The sequence below is a fragment of the Phyllobates terribilis genome, unplaced genomic scaffold, assembly GCF_046119375.1.
Source record: "Phyllobates terribilis strain yellow unplaced genomic scaffold, ASM4611937v1 Scaffold_34__1_contigs__length_13252353, whole genome shotgun sequence".
Taxonomy (NCBI): Eukaryota; Metazoa; Chordata; class Amphibia; order Anura; family Dendrobatidae; genus Phyllobates; species Phyllobates terribilis.
The window spans coordinates 12,826,456-12,839,652 of NW_027362794.1; the positions used below are offsets into that span (position 1 = coordinate 12,826,456).

The 13,197-nt window shown below is 46.3% G+C and overlaps 1 long non-coding RNA gene across 1 annotated transcript in view; it reads left to right on the forward strand.

Moving 5' to 3' along the window:
• Positions 1–10,413: 10,413 nt before the first annotated feature.
• LOC141180643 (uncharacterized) overlaps positions 10,414–13,197 on the forward strand; it is a 131,597-nt gene continuing 128,813 nt past the window's right edge. Inside the window, exon 1 of the long non-coding RNA XR_012256293.1 lies at positions 10,414–10,579. This is a non-coding gene — a long non-coding RNA (uncharacterized lncRNA). The remainder of the gene's footprint in view (positions 10,580–13,197) is intronic.

Below are 13,197 nucleotides of genomic sequence, written 5' to 3' on the forward strand. Positions count from 1 at the left end.
ATATATGTTATAACATACAGTATTATAACTACGGCCAGTAGATGGCAGCAAAGTACAACAATACAATAATCATGTAACATTAGGTAATGCCCCAAATGTCTGAAAGTATTTTCAAATAAAAAGCTGGACAGCACACTCCCCGTCTGAAATCCCTGGATTTCACTATATTAACAGTCTTGAGGTGGGGGTGTTTTCCTGAAGTACTGAGGGATACCTCAACCTGAAAGACAAACAATGCATGCAATGCAACAATAACATATAACAAACAAGGTAGACGAATGTCTATAACAGTTCCTGAAGCAATCCAAAGGATGCCCATCTTCAGATTGGAGAAGCCGCACTAGGTCAAACTGTCTCCAACCCAATTGTAATCCAGTGGTTACAGTTCCTGGTTGCAATCAGATGAGTGTTTTTAGCAGTCCAAAAGTTTCTTGAAAGTTCCAAGTTCAAGTTCCAGATGTGTTGGCGCAAACAAACCTTGTCCATCTGGAGAAGTGTTCAAATTGCTGTCAGCCCAAGCCAACCTTCTCTTTGGTAATGGGGGTGCTGACATCAGGACGGATCTCTGGGTCAACGTCCGGATCCTGAAGACTGAAGCTGCCTTCAACAGCAGTCTCTTCACACTGGCCGCAAAGGAACCCCGGTCCTTTTAACCAAGAAGAGTTTGCGAGGGCACCAACAGACACTGGCCTAGTAGCAATGTCAGCAGGGTTAAGATGTGATGGAACATACTTCCATTGCTCAGGTTTAGAGGATTTCCTGATCCTTTCAACGCGGTTACTGACATAGACATAGAAGCGTTTTGTCTGGTTGTATATGTAGCCCAGAACAACCTTGCTGTCTGTGTAGAATCTTGTGTCATCCACCTGAATAGCTAGTTCATTCTGTATGAAGTCTGCAATCTCGATGGCTAGTACAGCTCCACAGAGCTCAAGTCTGGGTATGGTGTGTTCAGGTTTAGGAGCCAGTTTAGCCTTTCCAAATAGAAATCCAACATGGGCTTCATTGTTAGAGTCTATAACCTTCAAATAGGCAACAGCTGCAATTGTTAGAACCCTCCTGTTAGTTTTTGCTATCTTGTGTTTTGCGGTCACGTGACCAGCTGCCTATATATTCCAGCTCCGCCCTTCTGGCTTTGCTGGACTTCAGTGTTTTTTGCCTGTCTCTCTAGCCAGGTGCTTCGGTGCCTATCTGTCTAGTTTGCTTGGTCCTCTGGGGCCTCTAGTACTTTTTGTCAGTTTGTCTTTTTGCTCTGCAACAACTTCTGTTAGGAGGTGTCCCATTTTTGTCCCAGTCCTTAGTTCTTTTAGGGACCCCTCCCTTTATTCTATATGTCTCCGTTCAGACTAGCCGAGGATGAAGGCGGGTCTGTTCACAAGGAACAGGCTGCCCGCTACATTGTAGGGATTCAGCTTAGTCTTACTGTAGGGACAGCTTTTCCCATTCTTTCCTTAGTTTATGTTGCAGATCATAACTTCGGACTCCAAGATTAAGTCTTGGAGTCCGAAGTGCTATGATAAATGTTGTAATGGTCGCATTGCGGCTGTGGAAAAAGGGGAATTACCTGTACCTATTCAAGATTTTTGTAGGGTTTTTTCGGAGGAGGAGTCGCAAGTTTTACCTCCTCATAGGGATTATGATTGCACCATTGAGTTTGTTCCAGGTGCTACTCTTCCCAAAAGTCGCTTGTTTAATCAGACTATCCCTGAAAGAAAGGCATTGGAGGAGTACATACAGACTAGCCGGCTGCTGGTCACATTAGACCTTCTAAGTCGCCTGTGGCAGTCGGATTCTTCTTTGTTAAAAAAAAGGACGGCGGTTTGCGTCTATGTCTGGATTTTCGTGAAATTAATAAGAGTACCATATGCAATTCCTACCCATTGCCGTTAATTCCTGATTTGTTTAACCAGTTAGTGGGGGCCAAGTGGTTCTCAAAAATTGATCTCCGAGGGGCATACAATTTGTTACATGTGAAGGAGGGTGATGAATGGAAAACTGCTTTTAACACTCCGGTAGGTCATTTTGAGAATCTGGTTATGCCTTTTGGTCTTACCAATGCACCTGCATTTTTTCAGAATCTTATTAACGACATCCTAAGATCTTTGATTGGTAAGAATGTGGTTGTTTATTTGGATGACATTTTGATTTAGTCCCATTGGCAGAGTGTACATAAAGTTTTGCAGTTATTGAGTGATAATTCACTTTTTGCTAAGCTGGAGAAATGTGAGTTCCCTGTGCAGAAAATTAGTTTTTTGGGCTACATTGTCTCCAGCGAGGGCTTTGAGATGGACCCTGTGAAGGTTCAGGCTGTGCAGGAATGGCCTAGGCCTATTGGTTTGAAATCTATACAAAGGTTTTTGGGTTTTGCCAATTATTACAGGAAATTCATTAAGAATTTTTCTGTAATTGTTAAACCTCTAACCGATCTCACCAGGAAAGGTGCGAATACGACCCAGTGGACTACTGAAGCCATTGAAGCGTTTGAGTATCTCAAAGAGAGGTTCAGTTCTGCCCCTATCCTTATACAGCCTGATGAGACCAAACCTTTTTTGGTCGAGGTCGATGCTTCATCAGTGGGGGTCGGAGCAGTTTTGTCTCAGGAGAACAAGGGTGGATGGAGTACATCCTTGTGCCTTCTTTTCGAAAAAAAATTCGGAAACCGAACTGAATTATGATGTTGGAAATCGGGAGTTTCTGGCTATCAAACTTGCGTTTGAACACTGGCATCATTTTTTGGAAGGCGCTAGATTTCCTATTCAGGTTTTCACAGATCATAAGAATTTGATCTATCTGGATGCTGCCAAGCGCTTGAATGCCTGTCAAGCTAGGTGGGCACTTTTTTTTTTTCGGTTTCATTTTTCTGTTACCTATATCCCTGGTACTAAGAATGTTAAAGCCGATGCTTTATCTCGCAACTTCTCTCCTACGGTCGGTGCCGAGGAGCAGGAGAGCATTTTGCAGAAAGGAGTTGTGGTGGCGGCATTGGACTCTGATTTGGAGAATGGGATTCTGAATGCTCAAGATGATGCTCCATCTAACACTCCCCATGGGAGGTTGTTCGTGCCTAGAGCCTTAAGGAAAGATTTGTTTGTGGAGTGTCATGAGTCTCGGTTGGCAGGTCATCCAGGAGTTTCGGAGACCAAGAGACTTATCAGTCGCAGTTTTTGGTGGCCTGGATGGCAGAAGGAAGTCATCAAGTGGGTGCGTCAGTGTACTGTGTGTGCCAGGTCAAAGGCTTCACATACTCCTGCTGCGGGGTTGCTTTGCCCTCTGGAGGTTCCTAGTGCGCCTTGGACGCATCTCTCTATGGATTTTATTACTGATCTTCCTGTGTCTGAGGGTTTTACTGTCATCTGGGTGGTCGTAGACCGTTTTAGTAAGATGTGTCATTTGGTTCCATTCATTAAGTTGCCCTGCGCCAAGACACTCGCTAAGGCGTTTGTTAAGGAGATTGTCAAGCTCCATGGCGTTCCCACGGATATTGTTTGTGATAGAGGACCTCAGTTTGTGGCTCGCTTTTGGCGTGCTTTTTGTGACTGGTTGGGAGTTCATTTGTCATTTTCGTCTGGTTATCATCCTGAGTCTAATGGACTGGTTAATCTGTAGGACCTTACACAGCTCCTTCATTACCTTGCTCATGAATAGGGTCCCTTGATCGGTTAGTATTTCCTTCGGCAGACCGGTCCTGGTGAATATATTGACAAGTTCTCTGGCTATGTACTTAGTCAATGAGTTCCTTAGCGGTACCGCTTCTGGATACCAGGTCACATAGTCCATGACCACCAGAATGTATTGGTGGCCCCGGACTGATTTGACTAAGGGCCCCACTAGGTCCATTGCAATCCTCTCAAAGGGGACCTCTATCACAGGTAGTGGGATTAGTGGGCTACGGAAGTGGGAAGACGGAGTGGTTAACTCGCAGGTGGGGCAGGACCTACAATAGTTTATAATTTCTCGGTAACACCCTGGCCAATAAAACCTTCTCAACATCCTCTCCTGAGTTTTCTCGACCCCTAGGCGTCCCCCCAGAACATGTGAATGGGTCATATCTAATACCCTCCGTCGGTAGGGCCCCGGCACTAACAGCTGTTCCACTATCTCACCGCCCCTTAGTTTGGCCACCCGATAGAACAACTCCCCCTGAACTGCAAAGTGGGGGAACCTGGTGTCGGCCCCCGGCTCTTGAGCAACCCCATTACATACAGTAACCTGGTCAAACGCCCCCTTTAAGGTCAGGTCCCGAACTTGAGCAGTCCCAAAGTTCTCTCTGGACACATCTAATTCAGGAAGCTCGGCCTCGTCGGTCACCATCTCACCCTCATTGCCAGCAAGGATGCACAGTGGGAACTCATCCACTTGAGACTTCATCGGGGGCTCTTACCTAGGGACCAAGCTTTGGCCCATGCTACATAGTCCGGTTCCCTTTCCCCACAAGTCCCAAAACGAAGAAAAATCACATCCTAGTAATACGGGATATATCAGGTCCTTTACCACCCCGACCTCGTGGGAATGGGCACCACACTCTTTTCCCACTGTCACTGTGGCCACGGGGTAGTGCTTGGCATCCTCATAGATTTACCGAACGCCCACAGATTTGGTAGGGACCAACTGGTGGGGAAGGGTAGCTCTGATTAAGGTCACCAGACTCCCAGAGTCCAACAACAAAAAACAGGGATCCAGCAACAAACATCCAAATGAGAATCTGAATGTGTATTAAAACTTCATGTTTATTAGAATTCCTTTAAAATCATGCTGTTAAAATTGTGGATCCAAGGGATTACGCGTTTCGAAAAAAATATCCTTAGTCATAACCATGTCTCAGACAAATATGGTGCCAGAACCTCTGCCCACTGTTCTGGTGGAAGTCAATCCCGATCAGCCACCCTCTCAAAGACTGTCAGAAAGGCTTCTACATCATCCCAGGGGTCATCTTCTGCATGGCCCATCTTACCGCCTTCCTGACGTGTGAGTCATCAGTCGGCCCAGGGGGTGGTGCGGTTGCTCTACCCTGGATGGCATCCGCCAGAAACTGTATCTTCTTTTGCTGCTCCCGCTGGTGCTGCTGCTGCGCCTTTGGCTACAACTGTTGCAGCAAGTTTGGTCGTCTCCTGTTGAGCTTGTTGCTGCTGTAGCTCCCGATGCTGCTGTAATTGCTGTAGGTGCTGCTGGTGTTGCTGCGCTTGGCTCTGGACTAAATGCTTAATAAGCTCCTCCATGTTTCCGGACATCTGTGGCTGGCTGACGGCCTTCACCCAGGACATCCACCGTTCTCTATGGCAGGTACAAGTGTTCCTAGAATCTTGCCCGTATTCTCCACCAATTGTGGTAAAGCGACTTGCTAGGCTTTCCAGAGGCAGACACAGGACACACGGTTCGGGTTAACTTCCTGCTGGTTTATTGTATGGCATAAACTCCAGCAGCGTTCCACAAAAATAAACAGGCCCTCTCTGGGTTAACGGGAAAACAAAAGATAAAGTATAGCAGAGTCCATTAGCGAGGCTTTGCCCACTCAAAGCAGCACAGTGAAGTGCCCCAAACACCAGTCCTTCGGTGTTGCTCTCTGGCAAACACAGCCTGGAAAATTCACTCTCCAGACCACACACTACAGAAAAAAAACAGTGACTGAGCATTTAAGCTTGCTCAGCTACACCCTGAGGGGACATAGGGTGAATGACCTCCCACCCTCTTTGCCATTCACATAAAACCACACCCTTTAGGAATTAACCCCAACATATAACATGCTGGAGGAAAGTTTGTAGGTTTCAGTTCTCACAAGCTAGCAGCTGGAGTGACACATACCTCCTCTTGCATATAACACCAGTGACTCTGTCACAGGGTGCAGAATACTGTTTAAGGGAACTTTGTGGGGACAATACTGTGTGAGGGGGCTGTGTGAGCATATCGTTCTGTGTGGACATAATACTGTGTAGTGAGGCTTTGTGGGGATGTCATTCTAGGTGCCGGGCCGTGTGGTACATCATATTGTATTAGTAACTGTTGATCAAAATACAAGGGCTGAATAACAGGAGCAGTATGATTTCCGCTTTATATACAATTGATAAAAATCAGTACATTTTATGGTTTTGATTAGCTGCTACAGGTAAGAATGCATGCTACAAGAAGCCCTATTGTATGACCATTGAAAAGCACTACAATCAGCGTCGGACTGGGGAGACTGGGGCCCACCCTACAGCTAGATGCAGATACCTGTTAGCCTTTATCCCCGTTATAGTGGAACCTCGACTGTAAAACACAGGCGGCTCCTGCACATCTACTGTGCGCACAGCACAACTGGGATGTACAATTACGGTAGTTTGCATTAAAGGGCTTCTTTGGTGAAAACAAGTTATCACCGATCCATGGGCTCCTCAGGATTGGTGATAACTTAATGATCGTTTGGGTCCGACCATTGGAAACCGCACTGATCAGAATTGGGAAGTTTTATCCCTGACAGGACACTTTTATCCCCATTTTAAAATGCAGCGGCAGGTGGGATGTCTGACCGCAGATCCATTCATTCTCTTTGGGGCTTCCAGAAAAAAACAAGAGCAGCGCTCGCAGCAATTGAGGGAATGAATGGATCAGTGCTGAAGTCGCACATGCTGCTCCAGTCTAGTGGGGATAAAAGCTCACATTCTACCAATCGGTGCGGGTCCCAACAGTCAGACCCCCACCAATCAATACCTTATCACTTATCCTTTGGAGAGGTGATTACTTGTTTTCACAGTAGATTTGATGTAAGTGCATCTTGTTCCAAGTATTTAATCACAAATCTAAATAAAGATTATTCTCCTAATTAATATCTGAGAGAACAATTGACTGCTATACACAACACAATCCACTTTTTCAAGACCAATAATACCACATTCAAGGGAGAACTAACGCGACACTGTGACCAGACCACATATTACCAGCATAAAGCGACCGAATAATCCCACGTAGAAGGGAGAAATACAGCCACACCGTGACCAGACCACATATTACCACCACATAGTGACCGAATAATACCACATATTGTATAAGGGACAAATATCGCCACACCATGACCAGACCAGATTTTACCAGCATATAGCGACCAAATTATTCCACATAGAAGGGAGAACTACCGTCACACCGTGAGCAGACCACATATGATCACCACATAGTGACCGAACAATACCACATACTGTAAAAGGGAGAAATATCGCCACACCATGACCAGACCAGATATTACAAACATATAGTGACCAAATAATTCCACATACAAGGGAGAAATACCACCACACCATGTCCACACCACATAGTGACCAAATAATAACACATACAGGGATAAATACCACACCATGACTGGACCAGATATTACAACATAGTGACCGAATATTACAATACTGATCATTAATGAAATGTCCTCGGACGCACATTCAGTTGAAACCAGTGGGCCCCCTCTACGTCCTGCTCAGGGTCCTGCCAAGGACCCTGGCCCACTGGATAATCGTCCAGTGTCCCGGTGCTCCAGTCAGACCCTGTTTGCCCACCAAACTCATCCATTTAAATGTCTGATTTTAGAGTTTGCATTGTGTTCCTTTTCTTTGCTTATAAAAACGTAATAATTATAGTCTATGGACCTTTTCTGATGCTGATGGTTCACAAAAGAAATTTGAGACATGTTTGATTGTAATCTGATTTGCAGATAAAACTGGCCCATTCAAATGATTGGATTGTCAAAAAAAAGATACATTTGCATCCTTGTTCTGTATGTTTTTCACTGACTAATGTTAGAAGTTTGTAAATCTTCATCACTTTTTTTCTCTCATCAATAGGTGGCAGAAAATGTCATTTTTCAACATGAGGAGAGAAAACTTCCTTCCATCACTTTACCTGATGGGCCCATGTGTCAGATCAGCACAGAAGCAAATAGGCAGCAATTGCTCATTTTTAACTCCTCTTTAGCTCATAATGTGGAGTAACATTGTGTGGATCAGACACACAAAAACTCTGTTCAAAGGTCGGCTTAGGGTTTACTTCATGTACACACAAATTGCCAAAGGCAAATAGAGATCCCTTAATAAAGACCGAAATATAAAACATAACTTTTATTTTGATTATTAGATATACAGTTATATGAAAAAGTTTGAGCACCCCTATTAATCTTAAGCTTAATGTTTTATAAAAATTGGTGTTTTTGCAACAGCTATTTCAGTTTGATATATGTAATAACTGTTGGACACAGTAATGTTTCTGCCGTGAAATGAGGTTTATTGTACTAACAGGAAATGTGCAATCTGCATTCAAACAAAATTTGACAGGTGCATAAGTATGGGCACCTCACCAGAAAAATGACATTAATATTTAGTAGATCCTCCTTTTGCAAAAATAACAGCCTCTAGTCGCTTCCTGTAGCTTTTAATGATTTCCTGGATCCTGGATGAAGGTATTTTTGACCATTCCTCTTTACAAAACAATTCCAGTTCAGTTAAGTTTGATGGTCGCCGAGCATGGACAGCCCTCTTCAAATGATCCCACAGATGTTCAATGATATTCAGGTCTGGGGACTGGGATGGCCATTCCAGAACATTGTAATTGTTCCTCTGCATGAATGCCTGAATAGATTTGGAGCGGAGTTTTGGATCATTGTCTTGCTGAAAGATCCATCCCCTGCGTAACTTCAACTTTGTCACTGATTCTTGAACATTATTGTCAAGAATCTGATGATACTGAGTGGAATCCATGCGTCCCTCAACTTTAACAAGATTCCCGGTGCCGGCATTGGCCACACAGCCCCAAAGCATGATGGAACCTCCACCAAATTTTACTGTGGGTAGCAAGTGTTTTTCTTGGAATGCTGTGTTTTTTTGCCGCCATGCATATCACCTTTTTGTATGACCAAACAACTCAATCTTGGTTTCATCAGTCCACAGTACCTTCTTCCAAAAAGAAATTGGCTTCTCCAAATGTGCTTTTGCATACCTCAGCCGACTCTGTTTGTGGCGTGCTTGCAGAAACGGCTTCTTTTGCATCACTCTCCCATACAGCTTCTCCTTGTGCAAAGTGCGTTGTATAGTTGACCGATGCACAGTGACACCATCTGCAGCAAGTTGATGCTGCAGCTCTCTGGAGGTGGTCTGAGGATTGTCTTTGACTGATCTCACCATTCTTCTTCTCTGCCTTTCTGATGTTTTTCTTGGCCTGCCACTTCTGGCCTTAACAAGAACTGTCCCTGTGTTCTTCCATTTCCTTACTATGTTCCTCACAGTGGAAACTGACAGGTTAAATCTCTGAGACAGCTTTTTCTATCCATCCCCTGAACAACTATGTTGAATAATCTTTGTTTTCAGATCATTTGACAGTTGTTTTGAGGAGCCCATGATGCCACTCTTCAGAGGAGATTCAAACAGGAGAACAACTTGCAAGTGGCCACTTTAAGTAGCTTTTCTCATGATTGCATACACCTGGCTATGAAGTTCAAAGCTCAATGAGGTTACAAAACCAAAAAAAGTGCTTTAGTAAGTCAGTAAAAAGTAGGTAGGAGTATTTAAAACAAGAAAATGATAAGGGTGCCCACACTTATGCACCTGTCAAATTTTGTTTGAATGCAGATTGCACATTTTCTGTTAGTACAATAAACCTCATTTCAAGGCAGAAACATTTCTGTATCCAACAGTTATTACATATATCAAACTGAAATAGCTGTTGCAAAAACACCAATTTTTATAAAACATTAAGCTTAAGATTAATAAGGGTGCCCAAACTTTTTCATATAACTGTAATAACGGAAAAGATAACACACACTTAAAATCACACAGTACTGGATGTTTCTGATAATTCAGCGCTGGGTTCTATGAGCCATAACTATTAAAGTGCTTGTGCTTCTGTTATGGCAGTTGTGTATCGAGGGCTTATTTGTCTAATATATTATTCTTCAGAATAAATCACCACCAATAGTGAGTCCTCAATATAATCCTACTCGGTATACACTATTCACTTTATTATGAGGGCTTATTTATCAGGAAATTGGATAAAAGGGATTATGCTATACGTAGCAAGAGAAAACTGCTTCTATGTACAACTACACTGCTCATCCCGGTGTTCAGCCGTCTCTCCAGTCTCTATATATAGAAAACTATTTGGATCACAATAGATATCTTTTCATATCCAAATGAGCCTTATTCGGCAATATTTGGTTTCATTCATTAGTGGGCAGTGAGGTAAATGCTTCTACTGCCGCCCTTGTATCTCATCTATTAGACTTATGAGCTGTAGCACTTATTTATCATTGTAGTCAGGCTCGGTCTGGCCTGGCGGGGCGCCGGGAAATTTCCCGGTGGGCCCCGGGCCCCTTGCAGAGGGAACAGGAGAATAAAAAAAAAAAAAAAAAAAAAAGTGGTCGAGGGCGCACGCAAGCACTTTCACCGACGCGATGCCCAGTACAGTAGCGGGAGGGGCCTGGGAGCAGGAGAGCAGGGCAGGGGCTGCGCTGCAGCGTCACATTCAGCAGACAGGGCCGTACGTCTGCTAAAAGTGACGTCACAGCGCGCCCTGCACTGCAGTCTCCCGCATTAGGGGCGCGTCTGTACACTGTATGGGCTGGAGACAAGCCAAGGTACTGTAATATTTGTGTGTTTGTATGGATTTTTATGTATATGCTGCCTGCATGTGTGTGTGTACAGTGTGTGTATATGCCTGTGTGTGTATATGCCTGCGTGTGTACAGTGTGTGTATATGCCTGTGTGTACAGTGTGTGTATATGCCTGTGTGTGTACAGTGTGTGTGTACAGTGTGTGTATATGCCTGTGTGTGTACAGTGTGTGTATATGCCTGCATGTGTGTGTATATGCCTGTGTGTGTACAGTGTGTGTATATGCTTGTGTGTGTACAGTGTGTGTATATGCCTGTGTGTGTACAGTGTGTGTATATGCCTGTGTGTACAGTGTGTGTATATGCCTGTGTGTGTATATGCCTGCGTGTGTACAGTGTGTGTATATGCCTGTGTGTACAGTGTGTGTGACGCGCCCCCTGGGCCATATTCCTTAGGGGAATACCCGGAGCCGGATCAGATGGGAGTTGTAGTCTTCCGAGTGGCTATGACCCGGTCCGTGCCCAGGGTGTCAAGCTCAGTTGTATGTGGCAGTCCTACAGATGTTATTAAGTTCTTAATGTCGACTACGCCACCCGTTGTATTGCGGTCACTATGGCCGCCGCTGCAGCAGGGTCCGCTGAGGCTGATGGTGTAGGTGCAGCTTGTGATGGTATAACCCCCAACGGGTGGGGTATAGCCTCAGGGGGTCAGGTGCAGAGGATGGGGGTTGTGGTGGTGCAGCATAGGTGTTAAATGAAGACAGAGTCGGGTTGTGCAGTTTAGGGTGTTTACTCACTGCTGATGTTCCGGTCACTCCAGCTTCAAGTGACCTCCCGAGCCGTGCTGCATCCACCAGGTCCTGGATCCAGCCAACCCCCAAGCGAGTCCGGAGCGTGACCCTGAGCTCTCCTTCTGTCCTTTCTCTGGCCGTCCCCACTAGTGATCCACCCAGGTCCAGCTCCCTCGGGCCTTCTGTTGGGAGACCCTTGGCCTTGGGTTCCCTGACCCTCCACGTGGTATGCCTTCGGGGTGGATGTGGTGGGTGGCCGTGGCAGACGCTGCCCACGGCCTCCGGTCTCTGGCTGGGGTGTGTTTTTGCCCCCACCAGCTTGGGTTCCGGTACCCTGATGCCGACTCTTCACCCGTGGATTGGATTTGGGGTCTCAGAGTCCTCTCTTCTGTTTCCCCCTCTGGGTCTCTCTTGCTTTCTCCTCTCTCTCTCTGGGGCTTCTCTGCTCCTCTTCCTCTGCTCTGCTCTGACAGACTGACCCTGTTCTTTGATGGTGCCCACCTTATATACACCCTCTATGTGTGAGCTCAGGTGACCAGCACCCAATGAGCTCCTATCTTTACCCAGGCTGCTCCCCCTATCTGCCCCTACACTACTTGGGATGTTCCACCCCCCTCCCACTCCAGCCAGGAACAGACTCGGTCGTACCTGCACATTTCTAAGTGGGAGTACCGTCGGTCTGCTCCTCGGAAATGGGATGTGTGTAGTGCATGCAGCCTACCGAGCTCAGGTCCACACTCCATCCTTACCCGGGAGTGGAATATCACACCTCTGGGTTGAGGTGCAATACCCCTGTAGCAGCCGAATCCTCAGGGTGCTACATTCCCCCCTGGTAAATCACAGCACGTCCTCGGGCTGTAAGACATAAACAACACCAAAACATACAATTTTTTTCATATCAACAACATCGTATAAACATATAAAATAACATACATTAGCAGCAAAACATTCTTATAAAACATTCTCGTCGCCTCTGGCTCCTCCTCCGGTCACTGTGCAACGTGTGACCGGGTAAAGTGCGACAGTCTTTGGAACTCGTGGCTTTCCTATAAAACCGGTAGGGGGCGCTTTAGGACGCGCAACTATTTACAAGGGGTAGTGGCCGCTCTCAGTCCTCGGCCAGGTATTAGGGAGGAATGACCGCTCTCAGTCCTCGGTCAGTGGGATTTAGGGGTTAAACGGGTAAACAGTTCACACTTGCTGGTCCCAACGGGGACTATATTAGCAACAGTAACAGTTTCAGTTCACGGTGCCCCGACGGGCAACTATATACAGCTTCTGCTTCGCTGTACTTAACGACGGCGTCCTCCTGCTCTTGCTTTATGGTTACCTTTGGCTTCAGACCCGTCCGGGTCCTCTTGTTCTTCCTCCTCACACCGCAGCTCTTCCTCCGTCAGGCGATGCACATGGAGGGCGTAGGGACCTTTGGCACACTTGTGCCGGGTGAAGGTGACCTCGTCCCCGATGTAAAGGTCACGACCTCTGTGTCCCTCCGGTAGGTGGGACTCAACGTCTCTCCTGGTTACGAAGACGTCGCCTAGGGTGTGGTGGTCTCGGATGAAGCCCCACCCATGCTGCAGGTTAAACTTTATCACAGTCCCGGTGGTGCGGGGACTATGCGCTGCACGGGGGTCTCTCCTGGCCCGGCTCTTCTGCTCCGCGCTCTTTATTTGGGCTTGTTGTTCCCGGACCCGCCTCTCTCTCCGCTCCCTCTCGAAGTCCTCGAGCTGTTGGCGGCAGCACTCAGCACGCTCCGCTGCAGCTGCCCGAGTCTCTTGAGTGAACCCCATGAGGTCTTCTCCGGTGGGGTCCTACTCAAACTGCGCTTCTGCTAGCGGGGGCGAGATCCTCT